The 24,405-nt window shown below is 38.9% G+C and overlaps 1 long non-coding RNA gene across 2 annotated transcripts in view; it reads left to right on the plus strand.

Annotated features, from left to right (window-relative positions):
- The window catches only part of LOC118014872, a 114,190-nt gene that overhangs the window by 30,034 nt on the left and 59,751 nt on the right, over nucleotides 1–24,405 (plus strand). For both annotated transcript variants that reach the window (XR_004680403.1, XR_004680402.1), the window contains one exon: nucleotides 1,193–1,268. This is a non-coding gene — a long non-coding RNA (uncharacterized LOC118014872). The remainder of the gene's footprint in view (nucleotides 1–1,192; nucleotides 1,269–24,405) is intronic.

Genomic DNA, 24,405 nt, shown 5'->3' on the forward strand with positions numbered 1-24,405 from the left:
TCCGCCGCTTAGGGTTTCCACCCCCAGGGGTTGCAGTTCACCAGCGCGACCCCCGCACACCGGGTTTCCGTATCGGAGGCTGCAGTTCGCGTGTGCGTGACCGTAGCTCCGGTTTCTGTCCGGGGGGCCTGCGGTCCACGTGCGCGCGACCCCGCTGGTCTGGTTTTCCACCCCGGGGGCTGCCCTAAAGTTCTTTCCCGATGCTACCAGTCTGCGAGTCTGTGCCCCGTCTGCAGCGCACGAGGCTGTCACTCACCGGCGGTGTAGGATCCCCACGTCCAGGCAGAATCACGGCTCCCCGCTTCCTAAGTCAAAACCAACGGCCTGCGATATTCTGTTTGTAGAGATCCAGATCTTCTTACATCTCAGGCTGGTTTCGTGGGTGCTCAGAGTGGTCTGGTAGATATCCAGCTCAATTCTGGGGACCAGTTGAAATAGGGTCCTCTACTCCGCCATCTTTCCCCCCTCCTCTCATGTATATTTTCATTTAAACTCACAACAACCCTATTGGATAGGTACTTTTATAGTCTCTATTTTACGTGTGAAGATAACAGGTATGGAAAGATTAATAACTTGCAGATGTATAATCTCCATCCCTGCCACCATGGACATTTTATTCATGAATTTATTGGCCATGGATAGGAATAGCTGAGGAAAGTGGCTATTTATTAAGATCCTTCCCTGCAGAGGTTGCTCTTTGGGAAGCATTAACATGGAACAAAAACATGTTTACATTTTATGCCCATTTGGAGAGGTTTATCTACATACCTCTTCCTTACACCATCTTGTCAGCAAACTTCTGATCATTTTCCTTCTAAATACTGACCATAAAAGTAAACTATTATCCACTACCCATGCATCAATGTAGATCTGCATTTGTGGTCATCTCTTCTTCCAGGCAAACAAACCACTGGGTGCATTGCCTAAAGCTCTGCCCACCTGGAGGATTTCCCTTCACAACTATTTTTTCAGGGCCACTTATGAATGGGACTATAGTATTGCAGCTGTTTATTTTTGGGTAGTGCCACCATATCATGCAGCATTCTCTGTAAAGCAGGCTGAGATTTTTTTTTTCTTCTGAAGTCATCAGATCATAGAAAATAGTTGTGGGTTGAGACAGGAGGTAATGTAGCAGCAATATGAGACTTGGAAATCTGAGACACTTGCTTATAGAATTAATTTGTGCTTTTAGGATTTTCTTGAGCCTGATAATGCACAGTTCCACTTGATGATGGAGAGCCGCTGTGTACATCCAACTTTATGGTTTGGTAAGTCAGACACTGTTCAATTTGGGAAGCTCAGTTTTCATGGTAATTTGGTAGCCTCCATCAAGTGTTTTGTTTCCATGAGAACCCTGAGGCTAGCCAAAGGTTGTTTCTCAATAGGAGAGAATGGTGACAATTATCATATGATCTCACTGATATGAGGAATTTGAGAAACAAGACAGAGGATCATAGGGGAAGGGAGGGGAAAATGAAACAAGATGAAACCAGAGAAGGAGATAAATAATAAGAGACTCTTAACCTCAGGAAACAAACTGAGGGTTGCTGGAGTGGAGGGAGGGATAGGGGTGGCTGGGTGATGGACATTGGGGAGGGTATGTGTTATGGTGAGCGCTGTAAATTGTGTAAGACTGATGAATCACAGACCTGTACTTCTGAAACAAATAATAAATTATATGTTAATTAAAAAAAGAGAGAGAGAGAGAAGGGTGAGAATTCAGAGAATGGTGGCTTTGCTTTGAAATCTTCAAGCACCTTTAGGGACCTTCCAGTAGCTTCATGCAACATCTCTATCTTCCATAGACACTTCAGACACCATCAGATCAGCTGAGTCAAATGAGCAAAGTAAGGGAGCCACTTGCATAACAGCCTGAATCTGTTCATAACTTTGTTTTGCTTTTGACCTTAGTCAATACAGGAAGTCTTCTGGTTTATTCAGTAAATAGATTGTAGTATCAGACCCAAGAGAGTATATGCTGCCTCAAAAACCCAAAAAGACCCAAAAGTAGAAGTCAGTTGCAGCAACTTGTCCTTCTTGACGCCTGGTCACTAGACCCCTAAAAATTCCAACCAGGGGATATACATATGCCTAATGATGTCTAGGAAGGTTTAATTTCCTCTTCACAAGGTCCAATCAGCATGATAACATCAATGTAGTGGACCAAGGTGTTATCTTGTGATTGAAGAAACAATAAAGGTCTCTTTGACTGGATTATGATTATGACAAGGGCTGGAGATTTGATATAGTAAGACAGTTAACATTTATTGCTGGCCCTTCTAGGTGAAAGCAAACTGCATTTGCCAGATTAATAGCTACCACACCAGGGATGTGTTGATGTGCTGTGATGATTAAACCACATGTAGAAAAGCAGCTGCAATTTAAATCATCACCTCATTAAACTTGTACTATGATCTTGTTGTTCTTTAAGATTAATCTGTCCTCTGCACAGTCCACATAGGCAAATTAAATGGGGATATGGTAGGAAGTGCCATTCTTGCATTCCTTATTTTCTTGATAAGGTATTAATATCTGCTAATATCCCTCTATGAATGTGGCATTACTTTTGGTTTGCTCTGTTGTTAGACAGAGGTAGTCCTAGAGATTTTCATTTAACTTTTCCTGCCATAATAACCTTCAATCTCCAGATCAAGGAGCCAATGTGGGGATTCTGCCAATTGCTGAGTATATTTATTCTTTTTTTTTTTAAGATTTTATTTATTTATTTGTAGAGAGAGAGAGAGAACAAACAGGGGGAGCAGCAGGCAGAGGGAGAAGCAGACTCCCTGCTGAGCAAGGAAACGTATGTGGGACTCATCACAGGACCCTGAGATCATGACCTGAGCTGAAGGCAGACACTTAACCAACTGGGCCACCCAGGCATCCTGAGTATATTTATTCTAAATATACATTCTGTAGGTGAGGAAACAACCATTGGGTGCATTCATTTAGGGAGCCCCCTATAAACTGGATGTAAGCCAAACTGCATTAATCTTTTGATTTCTGAAATTGTCTAATAATTTCTTTTTCACCAAGCACAGTGGCTGTATGTCCCTTTGAAAACAGGCTAGGAAGAAGATTTACAATATAAACTTTTGGCAGTGTAGCAGGGCCCTTCCTTCAGGGGATTTGGCCTATTCATCATTAAATGGGTTTGAATCTGCAAACTGGTTCAAATAAAAGGATTGGTTGGGGAACCATAATTTGTTGTAAGTCAAGTCAAACTTTTAGATTTAGAGCTTTTCTGCTTATAAAAATCAACTAAGACTTTAGTAGGTACCCATCTTTCTTTTCTAGGAATACCATAATCACTTAACTGACACCAAAGATCTCTGTGCATTAAAATATTCTGGTTTTGATGTTGTGGTAATTCTGACTTCATAGAATGAATTAGAAAGCATTCCCTCTGCTTCTGTGTTTGAAAGAGATTGTAGAGAATTGGCATAATTTCCTCCTTAACTCTTTGGTAGACTTCACCAGTAAACACATCAGGGCCTGGTGCTATCTGTTTTGTAAGATTATTAATTATTGATTCAAATCCTCTAATAGATACAGGATTATCAGATTGTCTATTTCTTCTGTTTGAGTTTTGATAGATTCTGTCCTGCAAAGAATTGGTACATTCCATTAAGGTTATCAAATTTGTGGGCATAAAGGTTTATAAACTCTTTATTTCTTGATTATCCTGTTAATATTGATGAAATCTGTATTAATGTCTCCTCTTTCATTTTTGATATTAGTAATTTTCATCCTCTTTCTTTTTTATTTAATTAACCTGGCTAGAGGCTTATCAATTTTATTGATTTCTTCAAAGCACCAGTTTTTTATTTTATTGATTTTCTCTTTTCAATTTCATTGATTTCTACTCTAAATCTTACTTATTTTCTTCTGCTTACTTTGGATTTAATTTGCTCTTCTTTTTCTAGTTTCCTAAGGTGGATCTAGTTTCCTTAGATGATTGATTTTCGATCTTTCTTCTTTTCTTTCTGTATTCTTTATTTTTATTTTTATTTTTTTCTTATGTTAATCCCCATACATTACATCATTAGTTTTAGATGAAGTGTTCCATGATTCATTGTTTGTGCATAACACCCAGTGCTCCATACAGAATGTGCCCTCCTCAATACCCATCACCAGGCTAACCCATCCTCCCACCCCCCTCCCCTCTAGAACCCTCAGTTTGTTTTTCAGAGTCCATCGTCTCTCATGGTTCGTCTCCCCCTCTGATTTCCCCCCCTTCATTCTTCCCCTCCTGCTACTTTCTTCTTCTTCTTCTTCTTCTTCTTCTTCTTCTTCTTCTTCTTCTTCTTCTTCTTTTTTTTTCTTAACATATATTGCATTATTTGTTTCAGAGGTACAGATCTGAGATTCAACCGTCTTGCACAATTCACAGCGCTTACCAGAGCAGATACCCTCCCCAGTGTCTATCACCCAGTCACCCCACCCCTCCCACCCCACCCCCCACTCCAGCAACCCTCAGTTTGTTTACTGAGATTAAGAATTCCTCATATCACTGAGGTAATATGATACATGTCTTTCTCTGTTTGACTTATTTCGCTCAACATAATACCCTCCAGTTCCATCCACGTCGTTGCAAATGACAAGATCTCATTCCTTTTGATGGCTGCATAATATTCCATTGTATATATATACCACTTCTTCTTTATCCATTCATCTGTCGATGGACATCTTGGCTCTTTCCATAGTTTGGCTATTGTGGACATTGCTGCTATAAACATCGGGGTGCACGTACCCTTTCGGATCCCTACTTTTGTATCTTTGGGGTAAATACCCAGTAGTGCAATTACTGGATCATATGGTAGCTCTATTTTCAACTTTTTGAGGAACCTCCATACTGTTTTCCAGAGTGGCTGCACCAGCTTGCATTCCCACCAACAGTGTAGGAGGGTTCCCCTTTCTCTGCATCCCTGCCAACATCTGTCGTTTCCTGACTTGTTAATTTTAGCCATTCTGACTGGTGTGAGGTGGTATCTCTTTGAGGTTTTGATTTGGATTTCCCTGATGCCGAGCGATGCTGAGCACTTTTTCATGTGTCTGTTGGCCATTTGGATGTCTTCTTTGGAAAAATGTCTGTTCATATCTTCTGCCTATTTCTTGATTGGATTAGTTGGTTTTTGGGTGTTGAGTTTGATGAGTTCTTTATAGATTTTGGATACTAGCCCTTTATCTGATATGTCATTTGCAAATATCTTCTCCCATTCTGTCGGTTGTCTTTTGGTTTTGTTGACTGTTTCTTTTGCTGTGCAAAAGCTTTTTATCTTGATGAAGTCCCAATAGTTCATTTTTGCCCTTGCTTCCCTTGCCTTTGGCGATGTTTCTAGGAAGAATTTGCTTCGGCTGAGGTCAAAGAGGTTGCTGCCTGTGTTCTCCTTTAGGATTTTGATGGACTTCTGTCTCACATTGAGGTCTTTCAACCATTTGGAGTCTATTTTTATGCGTGGTGTAAGGAAATGGTCCAGTTTCATTCTTTTGCATGTGGCTATCCAATTTTCCCAACACCATTTGTTGAAGAGACTGTCTTTTTTCCATTGGACATTCTTTCCTGCTTTGTCAAAGATGAGTTGACCATAGAGTTGAGGGGCCATTTCTGGGCTCTCTATTCTGTTCCATTGATCTATGTGCATGTTTTTGTGCCAGTACCATACTGTCTTGATGATGACAGCTTTGTAATAGAGCTGGAAGTCCGGACTTGTGATGCTGCCAGCTTTGCTTTTCTTTTTCAACATTCCTCTGGCTATTCGGGGTCTTTTCAGGTTCCATACAAATTTTAGGATGATTTGTTCCATTTCTTTGAAAAAAGTGGATGGTATTTTGATGGGGATTGCATTGAATGTGTAGATTGCTCTAGGTAGCATTGAAATCTTCACAATATTTGTTCTTCCAATCCATGAGCATGGAACGTTTTTCCATTTCTTTGTGTCTTCCTCAATTTCTTTCATGAGTATTTTATAGTTTTCTGAGTACAGATTCTTTGCCTCTTTGGTTAGATTTATTCCTAGGTATCTTATGGTTTTGGGTGCAATTGTAAATGGGATCGACTCCTTAATTTCTCTTTCTTCTGTCTTGTTGGTGTATAGGAATGCCACTGACTTCTGTGCATTGATTTTATATCCTGCCACTTTATTGAATTCCTGTATGAGTTCTAGCATTTTTGGGGTGGAGTCTTTTGGGTTTTCCACATAAAGTATCCTATCATCTGCAAAGAGTGAGAGTTTGACTTCTTCTTTGCCGATTTGGATGCCTTTTATTTCTTTTTGTTGTCTGATTGCTGTGGCTAGGACTTCTGATACTATGTTGAATAGCAGTGGTGATAGTGGACATCCCTGCCGCGTTCCTGGCCTTAGAGGGAAAGCTCTCAGTTTTTCCCCATTGAGAATGATATTTGCTGTAGGTTTTTCATAGATGGCTTTTATGATATTGAGGTATGTACCCTCTATGCCTATATTCTGAAGAGTTTTGATCACGAAAGGATGCTGTACTTTGTCAAAAGCTTTTTATGCATCTATTGAGAGGATCATATGATTCTTGTTCTTTCTTTTGTTAATGTATTGTATCACATTGATTGATTTGTGGATGTTGAAACAACCTTGCAGCCCAGGGATAAATCCCACCTGGTCCTGGTGAATAATCCTTTCAATGTACTGTTGGATTCTATTGGCTAGTATTTTGGTGAGAATTTTTGCATCCATGTTCATCAGGGATATTGGTGTGTAATTCTCCTTTTTGATGGGGTCTTTGTCTGGTTTTGGGATCAATGTAATGCTGGCCTCATAAAATGAGTTTGGAAGTTTTCCTTCCATTTCTATTTTTTGGAACAGTTTCAGAAGAATAGGTATTAATTCTTCTTGAAATGTTTGGTAGAATTCCCCTGGGAAGCCATCTGGCCCTGGGCCTTTGTTTTTTGGGATATTTTTGATGACTGCTTCAATTTCCTTAGTGGTTGTAGGTCTGTTCAGGTTTTCTATTTCTTCCTGGTTCAGTTTTGGTAGTTGATACATCTCTAGGAATGCCTCCATTCCTTCCAGGTTATCTAATTTGCTGGCATATAGTTGCTCATAATATGTTTTAATAATTGTTTGTACTTCTTTGGTGTTGGTTGTGATCTCTCCTCTTTCATTCATGATTTTGTTGATTTGGGTTATTTCTCTTTTGTTTTTGATAAGTCTGGCCAGGGGTTTATCAATCTTGTTAATTCTTTCAAAGAACCACCTCCTAGTTTCGTTGATCTGTTCTACTGTTCTTTTAGTTTCTATTTCATTGATTTCTGCTCTGATATTTATTATTTCTCTTCTCCTGCTGGGTTTAGGCTTGATTTGCTGTTCTTTCTCCAACTCCTTTAGGTGTATTTGAGACCTTTCTTGTTTCTTGAGAAAGGCTTGTATTGCTATATACTTTCCTCTTAGGACTGCCTTTGCTGCATCCCAAAGATTTTGAATAGTTGTGTGTTCATTTTCATTGGTTTCCATATATTTTTTTAATTCTTCTTTAATTTCCTGGTTGACCCATTCATTTTCCAGTAGAATGCTCTTTAGCCTCCATGTATTTGAGTTCTTTCCAACTTTCCTCTTGTGATTGAGTTCTAGTTTCAAAGCATTGTGGTCTGAAAATAGGCAGGGAATGATCCCAATCTTTTGGTACCGGTTGAGACCTGATTTATGACCTAGGATGTGATCTATTCTGGAGAATGTTCCATGGGGACTAGAGAAGAATGTGTATTCTGTTGCTTTGGGATGGAATGTTCTGAATATGTCTGTGAAGTCCATTTGGTCCAGTGTGTCATTTAAAGTCTTTATTTCCTTGTTGATCTTTTGCTTGGACGATCTGTCCATTTCATTGAGGGGGGTGTTAAAGTCCCCCACTATTATTGTATTGTTGCCGATGTGTTTCTTTGCTTTTGTTATTAATTGGCTTATATAATTGGCTGCTCCCATGTTAGGGGCATAGATATTTACAGTTGTTAGATCTTCTTGTTGGATAGACCCTTTAAGTAGGATATAATGTCCTTCCTCATCTCTTATTACAGTCTTTGGTTTAAAATATAATTTGTCTGATATAAGGATTGCCACCCCAGCTTTCTTTTGGTGTCCATTAGCATGGTAAATGGTTTTCCACCCCCTCACTTTCAATCTGGGGGTGTCTTTGGGTCTAAAATGAGTCTCTTGCAGACAGCATATCGATGGGTCTTGTTTTTTAATCCAATCTTATAGCCTGTGTCTTTTGATTGGGGCATTTAGCCCATTTACATTCAAGGTAACTATTGAAAGATAGGAATTTAGTGCCATTGTATTGACTGTAAGGTGACTGTTACCGTATATTGTCTGTGTTCCTTTCTGGTCTATGTTGCTTTTAGGGTCTCTCTTTGCTTAGAGGACCCCTTTCAAGATTTCCTGTAGGGCTGGTTTTGTGTTTGCAAATTCCTTTAGTTTTTGTTTGTCCTGGAAGCTTTTTATCTCTCCTTCAATTGTCAATGACAGCCTAGCTGGATATAGTATTCTTGGCTGCATATTTTTCTCATTTAGTGCTCTGAAGATATCCTGCCAATCCTTTCTGGCCTGCCAGGTCTCTGTGGATAGGTCTGTTGCCAATCTAATGTTTCTACCATTGTAGGTTACATATCTCTTCTCCCGAGCTGCTTTCAGGATTTTCTTTTTGTCTATGAGACTTGTAAGTTTTACTATTAGATGTTGGGGTGTTGACCTATTTTTATTGATTTTGAGAGGGGTTCTCTGTGCTTCCTGGATTTTGATGCCTGTTTCCGTCCCCAAATTAGGGAAGTTCTCTGCTATGATTTGCTCCATTATACCTTCTGCCCCGCCCCTCTCTTCTTCTTCTGGGATCCCAATTATTCTAATGTTGTTTCGTCTTATGGTATTGCTTATCTCTCGAATTCTGCCCTCGTGATCCAGTAGTTATCTCTCTTTTTCTCAGCTTCTTTATTTTCCATCATTTGGTCTTCTATATCACTGATTCTCTCTTCTGCCTCATTTATCCTAGCAGTTAGCACCCCCATATTTGATTGCACCTCATTAATAGCCTTTTTGATTTCTACTTGGTTAGATTTTAGTTCTTTTCCTTCTCCAGAAAGGGTTTCTCTAATAACTTCTATATTTTTTTCAAGCCCAGCTAGTATCTTTAAAGTGATGATTCTAAACTCTAGATCTGACATCATATTAATGTTCGTATTGAGTAGGTCCCTGGCAGTCGGTACTACCTCTTGTTCTTTTTGTTGAGGTGATTTTTTCCATCTTGTCATTTTGTGCAGAGGAGAATAGATTAATGAGAGAACAAAATGCTAGGAGAGTAACAATGTCCCCAGAAAATATACTCTAAACAAATCAGAAAAGACCTGAAGCAGTGGGAAAAGAAAGGGAAAGAGAGAAAAAAGAGAAAGAAAAAAAAAGAAAAAGAAAAAGATAAAGATAAAAACAAAGAAAAACAAACAAAACAAAACAACAACAACAACAAAAAACAGAATGTGATCAAATATGATCAGGCTGGTATATAGATCAGTGCCACACACTAGATTTGGGATGTATTTTGGTCTGTTAGAAGAAAGTGCCTCCCAAAATTTTAAAGAAAGAAAAACTTATATATGTACAAAAATAAGGGTTGATATGATGAAGGGATGGAATATGATTGTAAAGATGGAAATTATAAAAAATTTTATAAAAGGAATTGATAAGTTGTTTGAAAAAAGAAAGAAGACGATTTAAAAAAAGAAAAAAGAAAAAAAAGGGAGAATGTGATCAGGCAGGGGAGTAGAAAAAACCATTTACTAGAGATTTAGGGTATATTTTGATCTGTTAGAAGAAACGATCTCAAAATTTTAAAGAGAGAACAACTTACATATATATGCCATAAATATGGGTAACTACTATGAAGGGATAGAATATGACTCTAAAAATGAAAAATAAAAATGTTTTTTAAAAAAGGGATTGATAAGATGTTGGTTGAAAAAGGGAAAAAGAAAAATTTTAAAAAAAAGAAAAAAAGACAGTTAAAAAAAAATTAACTTTGAAAGACTAAAGAATCATGGTAAAAAAGCCATGAATTCTATGTGCAGTAGTCCCCTAGCGCTAGAGTTCTGCCGTTCTCATTGATCGGTAAACTTGGTCTTGGCTGGCTGTTCTCGCTGATCTTCTGGGGAGGGGCCTGTTGCCGTGGTTTCCAAATGTCTTTGCCGGAGGTGGAATTGCTCCACCCTTGCCCGGTCTGGGCTAAGTAATCTGCTCGGGTTGCTCTCCAGAGCTTTTGTTCCCTCCGAGCTTTCCGTACAGCTTTGGAGGCGGAGAGTGAAAATGGCGGCCTCCCAATCTCCGCCCCGGAGCAGCCGAGAACTCGGGGCCCCGCTCCTCAGTGCGCCCCAGAGAAAAGCAGTCAGTCACTCCCATCTCCCCGGTCTGGGGCCGCACTCTGTGCTCACCCGGCCTGCGACCGCGCACCTCTATCTCTGGCACCCGACTCCGGGTGGAGTCTCCAAACCCAGCAGATCCCTGCGGTGCACTCCCGCACGGCTCCTCCCGGGGTGGGGAAGGTGAGTCTCCCCAGATCTGCCGCTTGTTGGGTCCCTGCTGGAGGAGCAGGGGCCCGACTGTGCCGCGGATCACGGTTTATGGCAACCCCGAGCTGAGAGCCCGCGCCTCGGCTCTGCCTCTGCAGCCGGCTTCCCTGATCCGTTACCTGGGAGCTCTGCCACACCCAGGCACCCCCGGTCTTTCTGTGACTCCGAGGGTCCTGAGACCACACTGTCCCGGAGGGTTCCACCCCCCGCTTAGCCACCAGAGTGACGTCCCTCAGCAGAGCAGACTTTTAAAAGTTCCGATTTTGTGCTCCGTGGTTCTATCACTTGCCAGAAGCGGCCGATGGAGGCCCCTCCCCCGCCGTCTAAACTCCCGAATATCGCCGCGGATTCACTTCTCCGCACGTCCTACCTTCCAGAAAGTGGCCGCTTTTCTGATGAGAGTTGTTGCTATTCTTTTCTTCGATCTCCTGTTGAGTTTGTAGGTGTTCAGAATGGTTTGATCCCTATCCAGCTGAATTCCTGAGAGGAGAGGAAATCCAGGTCTCCTACTCCTCCGCCATCTTGCTCCGCCCCCCTCTTCTTTTCTAATATATGCATTCAATGCTGTAAGTTCCCCCTCTAAAAATTGTTTTTGCCACACCGCAAACTTTTGATAGCTGTGTTTCCATTTTCATTTACTGCAAAATATTTTTAAATTTCTCGTGATATGTCTTTTTTTTGTCCCATGTGTCATTTAGAAGTGTATTGTTTAATCTACAAGTATTTGAGGATTTTCCAGCTGTCATTCTGTTATTGATTTAAGTTTAATTCCACTGTGATCTGAGAGCTGACATTGTAAGATTTCTATTTTTTTTTAATTGTTAAAGTATATTTAGGTACATTACTTTTAATATATATCTGTCTTTATATTTAAAGTGAGTTTGTTGTAAGCAATATATAGTTGAGTCTTGTTTTCTGATCCACCCTGACAATATCTGTCTTTCAATTAGTGCATTTAGGTCATTATTATAATGGTCTAAAGTGATTATTGATATAGATGGATCAATTTCTACTATATTTGTTACTATTCTCTATTTGTTGCCTTCTTTCTGTTGCTATTTTATTCTCTGCTCTCTGCCTTTTGAAGTTGGTTTTTTTTTAAGATTTTATTTATTTATTTCAGAGAGAGAGGGCACAAGCCAGGGGAGGGGCAGAAGGAGAGGGAGAAGCAGGCTCCCCACTGAGCAGGGAGCCTGATGCAGGGCATCATCCCAGCACCCTGGGATCATGACCTGAGCCAAAGGCAGGTGCCTAACTGACTGAGCCACCCAGGTGCCCCCCACCTTTTGAAGTTTTAATTGAGCATTTTATATGATCCCATTTTCTCTCCTCTCTTAGCATATCAATTATATCTCTTTTATTACTTTATTCAGCAGTTACTCTAGAATTTGCAACTAATTCAAGTCCACTTTCAAATAACACTATTCCACTTCACAAGTAGTGCGAGTGTTTTATAATAAAATATCTTAATTCTCCCTCCCATGCCTTGATGTGTATGGTTCATCCTTATGGGTTGTGCTTTGTAGCTGGATCCTTGGAGCCATCTGGGATTTGATTCTGTTTATAGAGCTAGAAGCAATGAGAGGTGGGAGTTGATGCTAAGGAGGATCTCAGTTCTGAGAGTAAGAAATCTTTTACAATTACTTCAGACAAGAGGAGACTGATCTCAGAAAACTGTAGGATTCTGATTTAATTGTCAAAGGGAATGGCAAAATTTGGGTGTTCAAAATTCTCAGCTTCATTAGAATTTGCCTATATGCCCTCCTCTCAAATTTTGGGGTTTCATTCTTTTCCAATCAATTCCCTAAGAGACCCTGAGAAGTTATTAATTAAATTTGTATTGTAATTCAGCCATCCACTGGATTAAATTTGGGATTTGGTTTTTAGAAATTTCAATTCTGTGGCTACAGAAGATAAAAATTACCTCCAGGGCCATTATAGAAGACTTTTGGTTCCTTATCAAGACCTTGAGTTGGAATTTTAAAGCCTTAGTCTCATTTTTTCCCTCCATGTTCTCCAGCACATTTAGAACCAACCAAATCAATTTGTGGTAAATTTATTCATATTTCCACTAAATTTTTCTGTGCCAGCAACCACTTGGACATGAAAGGTCTTTCCAAGTTGCTATAGGTGACACTTTAAGTAGTGTTTTCACTGCATGCCATGGACTACCATTGCCCCATTTGCCACTGGCAACAGGATCCTAATTATCTTTAAATCTAGCTAGATCAGAGAACCAATTCCAGATTCCCAATACTAAGATTCTATTACTCTGGAATCATTTTAGGTAACAGCAATTGTGTCAGTGAAGAAGCAGAGCCATCATGCGTATTATAAGAATAAGAGATTTATTATAGGAATTAAACTTTACACAATTGTGGGAGGAGCTAGGGAAGTGAAAGTACAGAAGGGAAATTTGGAGAACCAAAGAAGGAAGCGCTAACCAGCTTCATGAAGCACTGTGGCAGGTGGACATGTTGTAGCTTGTAGAGAACTCCTGAAGGCAAACACATCTGCCAAAGTGGACTGAGAAGGGGGAGCTTATGCAGAGGTATATGGGAAGCTATGGCCTCTCTGCAGTGATTGCTTTTGTGAGTCTGCAGCCAAGCACTTGCAGTGGTCTTGGGGCCCCTGTAGGTCAGTTCCACATGGTCAGTGAGCTGAAAAAGAAGTGAGGTGGAGTGAGGAAAATCTGGGAAAGTGAAGGTACAGTGAGAAATTTAGAGGATCAGAGTCAAACAGACCCTCCTGGTTTCATCACTTACTATTGTGGACTTGGAAACATTAATTAATTTTTGTGAATTTCTATTTGTAAATATATATGAAATATTTATCTTTAGGGGTTGCTTGCATGTTCCTAACATTTTTTGGAAACTATTTTTACTTTTTTGTCCATTTTTAAATTGACAGTGGAATTTTTTTCATCATAATTTAAATTAATTTCAAAAGATGTGACTTTTGGCATACCTTAATTATTGACATTTGATATAAAAATTGTAATATTCTTTTCAACATATCTATTCAATATAATTTAAATACTATAGTGACTTAGTATATCTATTTGATATAATTTAAATACTATATTTTATGCCCACCATCATCAGTTTTTATAAATCCCTAAATAAACTCTTCTTTAACAATCAGAAATTTTATATTGTTCCATTTTCTCCTTGAACTCATATTTCCATTCCATTTCTCCCACAGAATTTTATCCTAACATAATACATTTTTATTCTTGGAGGTCTTTTATTGATCACAATTTATATCTTTCTGCTATAAAAATATGTATATAAACTGAAATTAATTTTTTATATTCTCAGTGACCAAAGGACCTAAATGTTATTTTCCCTTCACTGGATTAAGTAATCATTACAATTATTATTTTTACATTATTAATCAAAGAAACTTAAATATATTACAGAAATTGATAGATAAACCTAAAAAGTAAAGTTTAATTAGAAATGCACATTTTAGGGGCACCTGGGTGGCTCAGTCAGTTAAGCGTCTGCCTTCAGCTCGGGTCATGATCCCAGGGTCCTGGGATCAAGCACCACGTTGGGCTCCCTGATCAGTGGGGAGCCTGCTTCTCCCTCTCCCTCTGCCTGTCCTCCCACTGGTGTGCTCTCTCGCTCTCTCTAACCCTCTCTCTCAAATAAAATCTTAAAAAAAGAAATGCACATTTTAATATGTATAATACATATGAATGTATATGCATATACAACTCATCTCTGACAATAAGAAAGTTGGGGGCGCCTGGGTGGCTCAGTTGATTAAGCGACTGCCGTCGGCTCAGGTCATGATCCTGGGGTCCTGGGATCGAGTCCCACATCGCGCTCCCGGCTCAGCCGGGAGCCTGCTTCTCCCTCTGACCCTCTCCCCTCTTATGCTGTTTCTCTCTCGCTCGCTCTCTAATAAATAAATAAATAAAATCTTAAAAAAAAAATAAGAAAGTTGGATCCTGGGGTGCCTGGGTGGCTCAGCTGGTTAAGTAGCTGCTTTTGGCTTAGGTCATGATCCCAGGGTCCCAGGATCCAGCCCTGCATCGGGCTCCCTGCTCAACGGGGAGCTTGCTTCTCCCTCTCCCTCCGCCTGCCATTCTGCCTACTTGTGCTTTCTCTCTCTGTCTCTCTGTCAAATAAATAAATAAAATCTTTAAAAAAGAAAGAAATTTGGATCCCATTGATGTATTTACTCATTTGATCAATCCCACCTGTATGCAAACAATCTCCCATTACCAACACCATCATTCCCTACTCACACAATCTTCTCACATACCTCTTAGCTCTGACAACCCACATATGGCCAGTGTGCAGATGCCTTCTTCACCTTGCTTAAACACTCAGTGCTTGGCTTGCACTCCTGATTCCCCTATCTGTGTTATTTTGCTCTGTCATACCTACTGGTTTTTTAACTAAATCATTCTGAAAGGAAAGATAGGGTGGGGAAAGAGGGCAAGCATTTTTATAAATCTTAACTCTTTTTATTCTGAGATAGACAGATAGATAGATGATAGATAGATAGATGATAGATAGAAGATAGATAGGACAGAGTTTATTTATGAGCTTTTCACCTACATGAAATAACCTACAATGCCCTTCAATATTTACTGGCACAATTTTATGGCTTTTTTTTTTTTTTTTTTTTTGGAGAATTTTCCTCAGCATCAACAATTTCTCTGGCAAGAATTGGGGAGATAGAAGAAGATCTTTAGAAGAAAATGGTCACTACTCCTTTAACCCAACTCTACAAATATATCTGATTTTAGAATATTCCAACACAGGCAAAATACCCCATTTCTAATGCCCCACCATGTCTAGAATGGTAAAGTGTATGAGAAAGAAAAGACAAAAGCCTTATCAAAAGTTTATGTTGACTTGGTTAAAAAAGATTTCAGACACTTTTTGATAAGAGTTGGGAGGGTTAAAACACAAGTGTTTCTATTGTAATATGGGGGAAGCTTGGTTGTGAGAAGGGGAGATAGAAAATATAAACCCAATTGGTGCCTTGACCACAGACCTATTTTCAGGCATATCAATTGTGGCAAAAAGTAGAAGTTGAGAATATGAAAATGGATTTTCTTAAGTCTTTCACTGCCTACAAAGTTCTTAGAAAACCTTCATGGATCCTCAGAGGGACATGTACCAAATTTGGTAATTATTGGCCAATGTACTTGTCTTAGTTTGGGTTGCTATAACAAACTATAGCAGACTGGGTAATTTATAAACAACAGAAATTATTTCTCACAGTTCTGGAGACTGATAATCTAAGATCAGAGTACCAGCATTGTTGGATTCTGATGTTGCAGACTGTCAAATTTTTGCTGTATACTCACATAGTGAAAAGAAGGTTCTGGTCTCTTATAAGGGCACTAATCCCATTTATTAAGGCTGTATCCTCATAACCAAATTACCTCCCACATGCCCCACCTCCAAATACTATCATATTGGGGATTTGATTTCAACATATGAATTTTGGGGGAGACACACACATTTAGTTCATAACAGTACTCAAAAAATTCAAAGTAGTGATTAATTTTAGTGAACTGATGGTTTTGAGAAAACAAAATAATTCATGCAAATAATCCAATAATGTGCACAGGTGAGAATGAAAAGTGTGTTAAAATGTTATTCATCAATGAGAATAAGTAGGAACTGGGCATAAATTACACTTTTATAAGATAGAACATGTAATGGAAACTGCAAAAGTCATTTTTTAAAACTCCTATTTTTTTTTTGCTTTTTTAAATCCAACTTTTTATATTAATACTTTTTATATTAATAGCTCATCTCCGTTATATTATTTGGGATGTTTAATGAAAATTACCTCAACTATTTAGATTTAAAATAGAAAATTACTCTTTAAATCTTAAAGGTAGGAAGTATTTTCAGGGGTTGGAGTATACCTATTCACTCATGTTGTTTCATCATTTGGCAAATAGTTAAATGCCTACCAAGAACTCAATGCAGAGCCAAGCACAGGAGACGTAATAGTGAGTGAAATTAGAAATGGTCGCTGCATCCATGGAGATATAGTCTAGAACCCTTTGGCTAAAGCAAAAGGAACCACGATTTAAGTAAGAAAATGAGATCTATCTGCAGAATATACATTAGCTTGCCAAAATAGAAGACAGGATCTAGAGTTTCTCTGTGGATTTCAGCTCTAGGAAACTGAGAGCACTCTTTTTGAGATGACTTCATTGGATCAACCAGCCACAAATATCTGCATGTATAGGTCTTTAAATCCCTCAGGGGGCACCTGGGTGGCTCAGATGGTTGAGCGTCTGACTGTTGGTTTTGGCTCAGGTCATGATCTCAGGGTCCTGAGATATAGCTCTTTGTCCAGCCCTGGCTCAGCCAGGAGTCTGCTTGAAATTTTCCCTCTCCCTTGGCCCCTCCCCCCACTTATGCAGTTTCTTTCTCTAAAATAAATAAATACATCTTTAATTTAAATCCCTCAGAGTGAGTATGGTTGATGTAGCTTGTAGTTCCCACCTTTGGGAATAGTTGTGTAACTATAATTGGTAGCTGCACTATAATCACAAAGAACGAAGTGCCTTAAAGGTTAAAGAAAAAAAAAGGAGGTGAGATTTGAGGGTCTACTGGAAGAAAGAGAGAAAAAAGTATATCGAGGGTAGGAATGTCCACTCCAGTTCTCCACCATGAACCAAAATTTGTATCTGGTTCATCTTCCTATATAAAAGTTATCTTACTAGTTTCTATTAGTTTAAAATTTTAAACTCTGATTTAGCACCTACAATGTTGTTCTTCTCCTTCCCTCCTGTCCCCTTTCCTGTTCTTTTCTTCTCCTATCCTCTCCTGTTTCTCTTTCTGCCTCTCTCTTTCTCTCTTTTTTTAAATTTATTTATCTATCTTAGAGAGAGAGAGAAAAAGAGAGAGCGCACACGAGCAGGGGGGAGGGGCAGTGAGACAAGGAGAAAAGCAGACTTCCCTCTGAGCACAGAGCTAACAACAGAGCACAGAGCCCCAACAATGTGGGGCTTGATCCCGCGATCCCAAGATCATGACTGGAGCTGAAACCAGGAGTTGGATGCTCAACCGACTGAGCCACCCAGGCATCACTCTTTTTTATATAGCCATATTGAGCAACTTTCCTTAGAGTACCCTTAATCATCTTTATATAAAATTCATTTAAAAGTCAATATTGTAATATTTTTCTACAATTGTAATAATTAAAATAAAGCAATAATAATTTATAGCTTTGTAAAAATATAACACTTATGCATATATATACATATATACATACATTTGCCATACAATGCACATATGAATGCAATTTTCATTGTGGAATGCATTACATAGAGAAGCAGCTCAATCACCAACCAGTGCCTGCACTTTGTAACATCTACACTTGTGGCCTATTAATGTCTAGAGTAAAAGAAATGCTTCATGGGAACTGTAGAGGTTTAAAAAATGAGGATGGTCCAAGGAAAGCAATGGGATCCAGCATATAAAACAATTAGTTTCCTTTTACTTCACCCTGTGTCCTTACAATGTTTTTTTTACCTTGATATCATCCCCCAAAAAATTTGTGCGGTTTTTATTTTGCCCTGCTGATAACCATTCTAGTAGCTCTGGAGGCTAATTAATTGACCTCAACTTGGAACCTTTGGACTCTTTTTCTTTTACTCTTTATCCGTAATGACAAATTTCAGACACTGAATTGATATTACATTCCTTGGTTTGAGGCTCATATTTAAAACCATTGTTTGTTTTCTCTGTCCATGGGATCTTAATATGCATGGCATGTTTCTCCTGAGTGGCAGCCAAATTTCCCTCAGGCTGGACTTTTAACTACCGGTGGCAAGCCTGTCCGGATTTGCAGTCACATGGGCATCTGGTCATGCCTCGGTTTCAGCTGTTCTAGAAGAGATGCCTGTTAGTTGGTTGTCAGCCATTCCTCACATCGCACTTCAGTCTCAGGTGTCCTTGACAGAACATGGCTCTTCTGGGTTTCCCTCAAGAGCTTAGCCTTTACAGGCAACCTTTGGACTCACTTAAAATTCTCATTTTTGTGTCTAGGTTTTTGATGATGTGAAACTAAGATTTGCTAATTTTTGAGGTTGCCTTTTGTCTAGTATAATTTCTCATGGTTGTAGCCAAAGGAATATTGAAATTAATCATATCAGGAAATTAAAGAACATTTGGAACCCTCTCCATTTAAAATATAAAGCTTTTTTTCAAAATATGTACTATGTAACTAATTGAAATCTTTAAAATTGTGCTCTCTTACCCCCATATGTAAGTCACGTGATTGTGCATAGTATATAGTCTATATTTTAAATCAAACCATTTCAAACATACTCTCAAAGTCTGGTGAAAAATCCATTTGTTTTCATAGGATATGGTTTAAAAGAGTAAAGCAGACAGCACCTTTATTTATAGAAATTAGCTCCTAACAGATGACACATAAGACAAAACTGGTTTCTTGCTGAAATCCATGAGTTCTCTGCGCACTGGAACTGATACTGTGTTGCTGGATATTTCCGTGGTAAAGGTGCCTCTCTCCCCAGCTCTATGACCCAGCATTCCCAGAGGAGCCCAGGGTAGCTACAGGATTAGAGCCACCTAACTTCTAATATGGTTACAGTCACAAAGGAGTACTTGGAAGTTATTCTGCTTTAAGAGCAGAGCACAACGGAGGGAATGCTTGATTACTGTGGAAAAGGAGTGTGAAAAGTGAGATGTGCCAAGGAAATGGCTTGGCTTTTCTGGATTTAGCGCCAACTTTTTTTGTCGTTGTTAGGACTTTGTGAAAACAATCATTCTTAAAGGATGTTTTGCTTTTTTCCCCTCATTTTTGTGAAATTCAGCACTTCTGTCCCATTAAAAAATAAATAAATGAAAAGTGAACATGACATGTAACTGTTGTCTCCAGATCACTGATTCTCACAGGGTCATGTTCATATACTCTGATTTAAGAGATGCTATTTTAAAGAATTACTGATAGGATGTCAATGTCCATGCAACTTGCAGGATGAATTAACAAAGTAAGTCATATTCAATGTGACTATGGCTTTCTGGTTGTCAGGAAGGTATTTCATTTGCCTTCTGTATATGCCTTCATCTTGTCCCTTTACTCTTTTGTGTGAACCTTTGAGAAAATTTAGCAAAATTCTGTTAAGAGAAAAGTAATTGGCAGGAGCTTACCAATAGCTTTGGTGAGTAGAGTGGCCCTTATCACATATGATCTAGGAGACGCTGACTAGACAGTCCAGCTAGAACACTAGCTTTAGTAAATTGCCCTCTTTTAGGCAACAGTGTGGTGACTAGACAGTTTCCCTTGCTAAATTATTTATTTAAATTATGAAAGCCAGTAGTTATTACTTGAGAGTAGAATTGTAAGTGACTATTATTTTCTTCTTTATAAATTTTTGCATTTTGTAAATGTCCTCAATGAGTTTGAATTTCTTTTAAAAATCATAAATAATGTTAAAATTAAGGTAACTATTTCTCAGGTTAGTAGTTTACATTTATATCAAGGGTTAATAGCTTAATTTAGCTCATATGAGTTAAAGAGGAGAAAATGTTTTAGGAATTGACACATTCAGAGTAAGAAAGATTAGAAAAAAATATATACCAAAATATGAACAGTGGCTAGTGGGGTTTAAAGTAGTTAAAATATTTTTAAACTTGTCTGTATCCTCCAGAATTTCTCTTGTTAGCATGTAATACTTTTATAATTAGAGAAAGAGGTCCTTAAAGGCATTACTGAGGACGGTCTACATTCTGTAGGTCTTCAATTCTGCTTTTATCAACCATATGGTTCCTTTCTGTTTGCACCACAGAAATAAATAAAAAGCTTGGAACTCTCATTATACCATGTTGCTATACTGGAGCAAAATGCAGAAAAATTTTAGCTTTATAGATGGTACTTAAGAATGTAGAAAAACCGGGGCGCCCGGGTGGCTCAGTCGTTAAGCGTCTGCCTTCGGCTCAGGTCATGGTACCGGGGTCCCCGGATCGAGCCCTGCATCGGGCTCCCTGCTCGGCGGGAAGCCTGCTTCTCCCTCTCTCACTCCCCCTGCTTGTGTTCCCTCTCTCGCTGTGTCTCTCGCTGTCAAATAATAAATAAAATTAAAAAAAAAAAAAAAAAGAATGTAGAAAAACCATTTGTGTCAAGTCACTCATGCCTGGAAAGATCTTGCCAACCTGCCTATTCATGCCTCCTTTACTGGAATTTAAATTTCGCCCCTAAAGCCTACAATTTCACATTTCAAACTCTTTTTAAAAATGCAACTAGCTGTCATTTCTTTATTTGAATGTGGCTAATTATTGTTGCTTTACTCCTAACACTTAAGTTATTTCAGTTCACAGAAGCATTGGTGCCATGGGTGTGGGGTGGGGAGGGTCTGATCATTTTGGAACATGGAATATTCCAGTGAAGGAAGATGAATCTGAATGGAGCCCTGCTGGGTGGCTGGGGATTTGTGTGCTCTGGGTGCCAGAAGTAAAGAGGAAAGCCTGAAAAAATGTAAGAGATTTATGGAATGAAGAGGGCACATAGAAGCAAACCTCACTGATTTGAGAGTTATTTTGCCAGGTGGTACAGCCTTGGGGGCACAATACATAATATTGTGTGGATCTACAGGGTCTTATTTCAGAAATCCCAAGAGAATCCAGATAAACAAACACCTCCCCTCCAAAGTCCTTTAGAGTCTATTTTCTGATAATTTAATTGACTTTAATACCTAACCAAAGTAGAATACCCTCAGCAGAAGTAATGTTTTTAAGGATAAAAGCAAGGAATGGGGAGTGACGGCTAATGGGTATGAAGTTTCTTTTTGGGGTGATAGAAAAGTTCTAAAATTAGGTAGCGGCGATGTTTGCACAATGCTGTGAGTTACTAAAAACCACTGAATTGTAAGGGTGAATTTTTGATGTATGAATTATGCCTCAATGAAACTGTTATTAAAAATGCCCTTCCCTTCTCCCTCCAAAATGATGCAAACAGTATTTTAAGTTTTAATGAAGAACAAATAAATAGCAGAGTTCAGGAAAGAAAGGAATTTGAGCATCTGAATGGAAGACAGGCAACTCCTCAAGGTGCAAAGTTGAAACTAACTAGAGAGCAGTGATGACTGACACTTGACTTGCACCCACCATGGCAAAGCTGAGAAAGACATGGTGGTTGCCATATGGGGCAAAAGAACACTTTTAACTGAACCTGTGATAGAAAACTCCAGTGTCTAGTGGGCCCCGGTAGGCAATGTAAATGTGTGGAGTAGTTCTGTGGTGAATTGGGGTATGCTCCCTGTAAATGGGGGCAGCACTGCTGAGCTGTAAATTATTATCTTCACATGAGGGTGCAGGATCATTTTTCAAGAAAAAAAAATGGCCATCCAGAATTTTATGTCATATCTTATTTTTGAATGTTGGCAAACAATTAAGAAATGGAACAAATTAAAAAATCACAAGTCAAAAACCACTTGGCTGGGAATACTGGAAAGGTCACACAGATGTCCCCAACCCTGGGGTTAAGCACTTGGACTGGCTGAGGAATTGAGAGGATGATTTGAAGAACAGAGGAACATTTCCAGAAGTCCTACCTGAATATCCAGTTGTCCCAGCACCATTTATTGAATGAACCTTCTTTCCTCCCTGATTGGCTAGGCAACTCTGCCACTTATCAGAGTTTCATATATGCAAAGGTCCTTTTCTGGGTATTCATTTCTATTTCATTGGTTAATTTGTCTATCCCTGAGCTACTATCAAGTGTACTAACGCCTATTGCTGTGTAATATGTCCTGCTACCTAGCAGGTGAGTGCACTCTTTTTTTTAGAAGTGTTCTGCTAGTCTTAATACTTTATTTCCTGATGTTTGTGTGTGTATGTGTATATGTATATGTAAGTGTATACATATGTGTATGTGTACACACATATGTATATATACACATATTTATATATAGTATTTTAAAAACAATCTCAAATTTATAGAAAATTGCAAGTACACTATAAAAAACATGTTTTGTTCCTGAATAATTTAAGAAAACTTAAAAACTTTATGCTTCATCACACCCAAACATTTGAGTGTCTATTTCCTACAATGACATTTCACCAGTGTAACCTCAATATAACTATTGAAATTAGGAAATTCACATTGATACATTACTGACACCTAATCCATATACCTCTTTAAAGTTTGCCAATGTCCTAGTAACATCCTGTATAGTGAAAGGATTCATCTCAGAATCATGCTGCATTTTGTTGTCATGTTTTTAATTAGACTCCTCAGTCTGGCATAGTTCCTCAGTGCTTCCTTAAATTTTATGACTTTAACACGTGGAATGATTACTGGCCAGTTATATTTTAGAGTATGCCTCAAATTTGGTCTGTCTTGTGATTAGATTCAGGTTATTCTTTGACAAGAATATTGCAGAAATGATGCTGCACTATTCTTATTGCATCCTATCAGGTGGTACATGATTTTTATTATTTTTTAGATGTTGTTTTATAGCTAATGTTCATGTCACTTTGCAGATGATCAGTTGATTAATGTAGTGTATGCAGGCTTTTCTCTGTAAAGTAATCCTTTTCCTTTTGTAATTAAGAAGTATATTGTTGGGAAGAACTTGGAAACTATGTAAATATCATGTTTCTTATCAAAGTTTTATTCATTTGTTTATTTATATCAGTGTAGACTCATGATTTCCATTTTAATGGAAGGTATATATTCCATTACTATCATCTTTGCTTTGATGCTCAAATTATCCAATATTTGGCCAGTGGAAGCTAATTCATGGTGGATCCCTTATTCTTTTGATACCTCCTTATCATTTTTTGAGCATGTCTTTGCTTTCTAGCACAGAAGATGTTCTAGGCCTATCTTGTACATTCTCTGCCTCAATCCTCCAGGAAGCTATGGTTCCTTTTCGGGGAGGATAGAATTTGACAGCCAAGTTGTGGCTGCTAAGTGCCCAATTTTGTTGGGTAGTTGTTGCTCTTAGATCATCTTAGTGGACCGTACTAAGTATGTATATTGAACACCATGAGTTCACACCGATACCTCCCATTCCAATCCAATACTGCAGAATTCTTTCTAGCTTTCTGCTTTTCATATTTGTTTCCCCCTTTTGCAACTCTGAGGAATATAGTTCCCATTATCCTTAATATATTTACTTATTTGATCAATTCTCCTATCTGCAACCAATTTCTCATTGCTGCTGCTACTTCATACTTCCCACGGGTGTCTTCTTTGCCACCACCTGAGCTCCCTGTGTCAAGCTACTGCATTGCCCTTACGACAACACCTTTTTCCCTTTGTTCATGCTTCAGAAGCCACCTGCAGGACTACACTGCAGAGTAGAAGCCCTCCTGGTTCCAATTTTGGTTGCATACTTCATTTCCTTAGGGCTTTGACATTCTGTGTCCAAGCTGTCCCCCTGAGGAACACTTAGCTTACATCTTCCCCCTTATGTCTTATATAATATTGTTAGTACTCTGGTTGAATATTTTGTTTTTGTTTAATCCCATACATTAGACATTTTTGTGGTTTTTTTTTTTAAGATTTTATTTATTTATTTGACAGAGAGAGTCACAGCGAGAGAGGGAACACAAGCAGGGGGAGAGGCAGAGGGAGAAGCAGGCTTCCCGCGGAGCAGGGAGCCCGATGCGGGGCTCGATCCCAGGACCCTGGGATCATGACCTGAGCCAAAGGCAGACGCTTAACGACTGAGCCACCCAGGCGCCCCTAGACATTATTGTTTTATATTAGGAATGTTTGTTTGAATTTACATGCATGTTTATCATTCTGTTTTCACCATCACTTCCTATGTCTCAGACCATCCTTCTAGCATGATTATTCTT

Source organism: Mirounga leonina, unplaced genomic scaffold (genome assembly GCF_011800145.1).
Source record: "Mirounga leonina isolate KUSES-001 unplaced genomic scaffold, KU_Mleo_1.0 Mir_165, whole genome shotgun sequence".
NCBI classification, from domain to species: domain Eukaryota; kingdom Metazoa; phylum Chordata; class Mammalia; order Carnivora; family Phocidae; genus Mirounga; species Mirounga leonina.